The sequence below is a fragment of the Condylura cristata genome, unplaced genomic scaffold, assembly GCF_000260355.1.
Source record: "Condylura cristata isolate star-nosed mole 26May11 unplaced genomic scaffold, ConCri1.0 scaffold00031, whole genome shotgun sequence".
Lineage (NCBI taxonomy): Eukaryota > Metazoa > Chordata > Mammalia > Eulipotyphla > Talpidae > Condylura > Condylura cristata.
The window spans coordinates 6921272-6929227 of record NW_004567132.1 but is presented as its reverse complement, the minus strand read 5'-3'; positions in this window follow the sequence as shown (position 1 = coordinate 6929227).

Sequence of the window (7956 nt, the reverse complement as noted above, 5' to 3'; positions counted from 1 at the left end):
TTGCCCACCTCCCTCACCAGTCCCCCTCAGCAGTGTGTTTCAGTAGAGCTGCTGTTCTGCTCCCTACTTTGTCTCTGGTGAATCCTTTCACTCCCCTCTACCCCTCACCTCTGACCTACACTCCCGTTCTTGTACAAATAAATAAAAATAAATCTTTTAAAACATAGATCAAATAAAAATCAGACCAGGACCCTGGGTCATGTGGGGGCCTGCCTGTTGAGGACCTGTGTACACCAACGTTGAGATGGGAACGGCTACAGTGTTTTAAGCAAAAGAATGAATTGAGCAGACTTGCATTTGAAAAGAACTTCTTTGTGGACTTGTTAATGGGCTGTTAGGGGGACTACCTCAAAGCAGGGATTGGGGAGGAGCTTCTAAAAAGGTGGTGGGGTGGGGGGTGGGGGGAAGAGGTGGTGTCTTAGGAGGATCAGAAAGCAGGGTGCTAAGGGGCTGAATTCAGACACGCTTTGGAGCTGGCAGGATGACTGAGTGAGGGTGTGTGAAAGAAAGGGGTCAAAGATTTTTAACCCTCAGGGTAAAGCAGAGTGCCATTCACTGGGATGGAAACCACAGAGAAGTGGGGTGTTTGTGGGAAGAGTCAGGGGTTTGTTTTTAACTGAGTGAAGTTTGAGGGGCTACTAGGGATTCTGCAGAGGCATTTGAGAGTCTGGAGTTTCAGGGGACTCCTTGAAGCAATGAAGGTAAACTCTGGAAGTTACAGGCATATTCATGGAAATTCATCTTGAAAACTAATGTGACCCCAGGGAGGAGTAGACACACCTCTGGGCTGGGCGTAGACACCGGCTTGTGGCCCTGGGTCTGAGTCTCTGAGTTTGGAGGGAGCTGGCAGGGGATGTCCAGTGGACCAAGCCTCAGGCCTCAGCTCCCACTGCCTTTCCACGTCAGAGTTCCTCAAGCAGATTTACTGTCTGCTTAGCCTGCTTGGTACCTTCACATCTCAGCCACATAATTTGTGACTCAGTACGAAGCACTAACTGCAAATTGACCACTTCAGCTGCCAGCATTAGCCACCTAAGGATCCTGCTTATACTTTCTAACCCTCTAAGGATGTACCTGGGAGAAGACAGGAAACCCTACCTAACCGATCATGTGTGGCAAACTGCAGGGTGACACCAGTGTGGCCAGTGCTGGGCTGGGGAGCTGGAGACATTTATTCACACCTGAGACCTCATGAGAACTTCACTAAGGAAGCAGAAAGGGAGCTGGAGCTTAAGAATTGGAAAGGAATATGTTGGAGGTGGTTAGAGGGGGTGGGGAATCAAAGCAGTGTTTGAGGAAAGAAGGGGATGGAAGGGAAGACCATTGAGGCAGATGTGATGAGAACAGAACCATAGGGATCCTTTGCAGTTAGGGGGTTTCGGGAGTTCAGACAGGCTGGAGTCAGGCTGGCGGGTCCAGTGGAGGGCACTCCATTTTAGCGTCCAGTAATCCATGGCTCACCCTGAGTTGTCTAGTTGCCCACAACTGCCCCACTCCAAACACACACCAGGGGCCTCTTGTTTCCTCTCACTTTTCAGCCCATCACATCTGCCCATCAGCGTCACTGTGGCTGCCAAGTTCTGCCAATCTCACCACGACCTGTGAGTCTCCTCAGCTTCCCTCTTGTGGTTCCACTCCAGCTGTTCATTTCTGCAAGCATTGTCAACTGATTTGCCATTTTGAGTTTCTACCCCAGCATCTTATAAACTTCCAAACCTAATCATTTCAGCAGCCTCTTTCTATTCCATTTGAGGGTGTCAAGGTGGATATTGTTACCAATCTCAATTGGACCTGAAGATTACTGATTAGCTCTTTTCTTTAAATATATATATATATATATATATATATATATTATGCAAATAAGAACTGGGGTATAAGCCAGAGGTGCAGGGGGTGAGAGGATTCACCAGAGACAGAGTGGGAAGCAGAACAGGCAGATTTGCTGAAATACACTGCTGAGGGGAGCTGCGGGCAGGACAAGAGAGGTCTGCCTGGCCATGTGGGTCACCTCCTTGGCTAGGGATAGCACTTGTGCTGCAGAGGCTGTGGGATAGCTTCATAGCGCTGTGCTTTAATTCCTGTGCCACCAGGGAGGGCCTGGTATGTTCTTTTTAAAAATAATTTATTTTATTTATGCATCCAGTAACTGGGATATAAACTAGAGCTGTGGGGGGGGGAGAAGAAGGGGTTAAGAGAATTCACTAGAGACACAGTGGGAAGCAGAACAGGTGGATCTATTGAAATACACTGCTAAGGGGAGCAGCTGGCAAGACAGGAGAGGTCTGCTGCACCATGTGGATTAGCTCCCTGGCTGGGGATCAAACTCAGTGCTGTAGTGGCTGCCAGTAGCTTCATAGTGCTGAGACTTAACCCCTTAGACCTCCAGGGAGGCCCTGATACATTCTTTTGTGCATCCTAATCCAGCTCAGTTTCCCATCTTCCACCATGACTGTGCCAAGCCTTTGTTCCTGTTTTTCAGCTTGTTTTCAACACAGAAAATGGAAGGATTTTGGTGACTGCCTCCCCTTATGTAAACTTCTAATTAGTTATCTGTTGCTATATTCAAAATTTAGTGGCTCAAAACATTTATCCTCTTACAGTATGTGGACACTGGCTGTGGTTGAATGGGGTGTCTCTACTTCAGGGTCTCTCATAAGTGATTGGCTGGGGCTGCAGCCAACTCAAAGCTTGACTGGGGCTCAAAGATCCCCTCTTAAGGTCATCCATGTGGGCCCTTACACAGGGCTGCCTCCCAACATGGCAGCTGACCCTCCCCCAGGGGAAAAGAACACAGATGCCCAAGATGGAAACCACCATATTTCTGTCAATCTAGTATCAGAATTGGCACACCATCACTTCTATAGCATTCTAGCTATGAGAAGTGAGTCAACAACTCCAGACCCCACTTAAGGGGTGGGGGTTATAGAAGAGTATGAATACCAGGAGGTGGAAACCACTTGGGTTCATCTTAGAAGCTTCTTACAACTACTTGACTACTTTTCCCTTCTCCCTGCCTAGTTGCTAATTCTTCAACATGTTCTCTCCTCTGAATCTAGCTCTATAAAATCACCTACAATTGTTCTACTGACTTCTTCCCTTCAACCTTAATGATGAAAATCAAATAATAATTATTAGTGTTCAGAATGACCCTAAATTAGAAATAACTTGATTTTTGACCCCTGATCTCTCCTGCTAGTCTTCTTGAGAATGTGACCTTTACTCCTGGCCTTCACTTCCACCTCCACAGCAAAGCTCTGCTAAGGTCATCTGAAATGCCAGTTTGCATTGGCTTAGTTGACCTCTATAGTATTTAATCATGTTAACTCTCCTTAGTGTCTTTGCCTAGCTGGCCACTTCTTCAGCCTCTTCTTTCTTCACTTACTTCTAAATCTGAGTGTCTAGTCTTTGACCACATTATGCAGTTTCACTTCCTCTCAATTCCCACATTCAGGACTCCCAGCACCTCTTTGTTCTGATAAGTATTGTTGGAGCTGTGAATCTTGGTTTTCCTACTCTGAGGTGAGCAATAATACATTTCCTGACTTTGTTTAAAACTATTTCAATCTGACATTGACCCTCCATTCTACTAAACTGGAAGGAAATGAATATAGTCATTGTTGAATGTCTCTTCTTCCACCCATAGATGGGCCAAAGTGAGCTGCCCTTAGGAGACCCTTCTAGGCAAAGTCATTGGTGTATGGTTCTCACTGATAACTGCTGAAATGTTCCCTGGTCTGGCCACATGGTTCCTCAAATCCAATGACCTTGCTACCTGGAGCAAAGAGGTCTTTAGCAAAGTAAGAGTTCCTGTTGTAACCATGGTCAGCTGCCCTCTTTGAGGACTTCTCACTTTCCTGATGAGCTGACACAGAGAAGAATCCAGACCATAGTACTCGAGTACCTTGGTATTCTTCCTGTCCCCAGTACCAGGGTCTATGATCTTTCCTCTTAGAACTCATAAAGCCCCTGCTCAAAGATCACCACATACGGAAACCAGTGATTGCTTTTTTCACCCTGCAAAACCATCTCTGGAAAGGAAGTACTCTAGGCCTGACCATTTGCTTGAAAGGCAGAGGAGGGAAAATTACAGCAAAAAGTAACAAAGAAAAACAACCAACACAACATACACTAATATTTTCACGAGTTTGGCAGTGGTTTCAGTAAAATAACACTCTTTTCTCCCTCGTGAATTTGTAGGAAATAGAGATCAATAAATTTGCCTTGTTGCTGATAAAGCTAGCTGGTTGGAGGCTCTGCTTTTGGGTCTGCTCCAAGTGTCTCACACCACAGGCCACTGCAGCCCTGGGGAGCCCCTCAATGTTCTCCCTGCCAGACTGATTGCAAGGTGCCAGACTTGGGGCCAAGGTGCCAGCCAAGGGACAGGTCAGGGGCTGCACATGCTCAGGTCCTTCCCCAAGTCAACCAATCAGATAAGTTGTCCCTCTCCTTGCTTCTCTAGTACGAGATCAAATCTCAACACTAGTCTATCTGCTTGCACCCCAAAATCTATAAAAACCCTGCCACATTGTGCAATGTGGGTATTTTCCAAGGCCTCTCTCCTGGGCTCCAGACCAGTATTTCCCACTGTCTAATGCACATCTCTGCCTGGATGAACTTGAGGCAGCTCAAATCTGAATTAATGATTCACACCTGAAACCCTTTCCTTGTATTCTTGGAATCGATTAATGACAACACAATCTGTCTCTCAACTCAAGGAAAGCAGGAACTATCCACCATTCTTTCTCTACTCCAGTTTATCAGCAGATACCATCCTTTTTACCACAGAAACCTCTGGAAACATGTCCCCTCTCTGCTGCCTTATGCATACAAGAACTGGGGCAGAGACTAGAGGTATTGGAGAGGGGGTGTGAGAGGACTCACCAGAGACAGAGTGGGGAGCAGACAGGAAGACTGAATGAAATACACTGCTGAGGTTAGTAGCAGGGAGACAGGAGAGGCGTGCTGCACCATGTGGGTCAGCTCCCTGGTTAGGGATTGAACTCTAGCAGCAGTGGCTCTTAATAGCTTCATAGTGTTGAGACTTTAACCCTTGCACCACAGGGAGGCCCCTTTCCCTGTTTCTTAGCTGGATCATGGCAGTTTCCTCATCCTCTCTGCCTCTGCACTGGGAGAACCTCTCCTCCCAAACACATCCAGCACTCCCTGCACACAGCCCTGCTACAACATCCAAATATTAGTACCTCTGCCCTGCACACATGCAGTCAGTCCCTCCAGCATTGCCTGTAAAACTCCTAATCATATAACATTCAACCCTGAGATGAATCTTCTCTACCACCCTCCCTGATCCAGGCAGATGTAGGGGTCCCTCTGCTGTGCCTCCACAGCACAGCACTATGCAGATGCCACCTGCTTCCCACACCATAACACATCCTTCAGTATCAAGACAAGTCTAATTTTGATTTGGGTTCTGGGCATCTAACAATACCTGGAGAATATTAGGGGTTTGAGAAATGTCTGTGGAAAGATTACCTCATGGCCACAGCCTCCCACTGGCCCCATCAACTTAGCCTAGTCAAACAACTCAATTTCATCCTTTCTTCCCCCCTTCCTCACCCCTTCACCTGGTGACCTCGGTGGGGCCAATTGGCACAGAGCTCGCAGGGAATTGAGTGGTGGTTTCCCTCTGGTGTGCTCAGCTGGAGGCAGGCAAAGCAGGCACCTCTGCAGGTAGTGAGTGAGTGGGCCTTGTCTCCCGGAGGCTGCTCTGTGCAACCTCTGGGCCTCCTGCAGATCAGACTCAATCGCCTTCACTTCCTGTGCTCACAGAGATTAGATACTGCCTAATCAACACCAGGTTTTCTTTTTCTTAATATTTGAAACTACCAAGTACCCGTTGCCATCCTAGTGGGTGGCTTTCAGAAATCCCCTCTTTTCTAGTGTTTGACTTCTACGATTCAAGAAACGAGTCTATTTGGAAAGAACCTGCACTTAGAAGTTCTTTGAATTGCAGTGAAGCACTGGCAGGAAGTGACTTGGGATCTGGGTTACACAGTCTTGTCTCACTCCCAGGAGAGGTGGGAGTAATGAGGTATAGCTGCGTCTGGGTGTAGACATAACTTTTCATTGCACCCGTGGCCAATCCTCATGCGTGACTGATTTTACTGATGGTGGCCGATATGAAATCAAAGGACGCATTTTAAGCTGTCAAAGGTCTAAAACACACTGGTGGTGCTCCCAGGGGCAGGCTCACATGATGCTGAATGTGCTTACATGATGATGAATATGCACAGCTGAGCTGTGCTAAGGCATCATTGCATTTTCTTTATATTTAACATTTTGATTCACTAAAATAAATGTGTCATTTAAAAATTTTACTTGGTTGTTCTCAATGACAGAAATGTTAGTTTCCTCTCGCTGTGATGGAGTATGTCAGGTAAATCTTTATTTCCTTTCAGTTTTTTCCTTTTTGTGGTGATAATCCTCCTGTATGCCTTTGTTTTCCTGCTCCCACCTCCACCATGGGTAAATAACGCAACAAAGTTGTCATTCTGAGAGGCTCTGTCTGCCCATCCTATTTGTGGAGTAAGATCCATCTTTCATAATGTCATGACTTCCTTATGAAGCTGTTGAAAGGGCAAGAGACTTAGATGGGAGAAGGTCAAACACAGGAGAGTTGTCAGGTAGAAGTTATACAGATGGAAAAGCAAGATCCAGGCTAAAACTGCACTCTTCCTCAGCCTTAGCCTCTCCATGGGAGTTCCTCAGCCTTAGCCTCTCCATGGGAGGCCACAGTGCCCCCTGCAGCATGGCACAAGTGACCATTTTTTGCTGCTGGTCAGATGAACTTCAAAAGCTTCAGGAATGCAAAACCTCTACAGAATGCAGGGTGGCAGGATTTGACGACCCACACTCACATGCCAGGCCAGTCTTATCTTTCATTAAGTGGAAGGTATGATTGAGCACTGGACTTTGATCACATCCCGTGTCAAGAATGGTTAGGGAATCTGAAGTCAGTTATATAACCTAAGTCTTAATTTCCTCATTAGGAAAGTGATAGTGTTACCTTAAAGGGTCATATAAAGAGTAAATGCCATGTTTCAAAACACACATCCTTACAATGCTTACTAAATATTAAACACTTTCATAATTGTAGCCTAGAATTTCCCACAAGATAGTAATGCTTTTATCACTGGATCTCAGTTCTCAGCTTTCCTCAAGTTCCTCAAGCTACTATATGAAAGTTTATTTTTATTTGAAGTATTTGAATTTTAAAGTAATTTATGCATTCTAGTTGAATGACTTGGTTAATATGTCACTCTTCAGTTTAACCCCAGTTCACCCTCTAGAGATTGATAATAATTAACCCTTGGCCAAATGAGGTGACTAAAACTAAAACAAATGTCATCCAAATGTTTCAGTTCTTGCTCTTCCCTGATTTGGGGGGTTTGCTTCTGGGGTCTCTCTGGTGGCACAAGTGGTTAAGTCTCAGCACTATGAAGCTACTGGCAGCAAGTCTGATCCCGCCAGGGAGCTAGCCCACATGGTGCAGCGGGTCTCACCCACTGCTTTCCTCAGCAATGTCTTTCAGCCCATCTGGCTGTTCTGGCCTCCACTCTTTCTCTGGTGACTCCTCCCACCCCATCACCTCTGCCTGTATACACCCCAGCTCTTGTTCGCATAAATCTTTAGAAAACAAGATTTTTTCCCCCTAAAGATTTATTTATGTATACAGAACTGGGGTACAAACCAGAGGTGAAGGGGCAGTGAGAGGCTTCACCAGAGACAGCGGGCGGGGCACAGAACAGGCAGATCGACAAGTACACTGCTGAGGGGAGCAGGAGAAGGGTCAGGAGAGGTCTGCTGTGCCATGTGGATCACCTCCGGGGTGGGGATGGAACTCTGCCCTGAAGCAGCTGCTGCTAGCTTGCTGTGCTGAGTCCTAAGCCGGTGCGCCACCAGGGAGAGCCTGCATAAATAAATCTTAAAAAAAAAAAA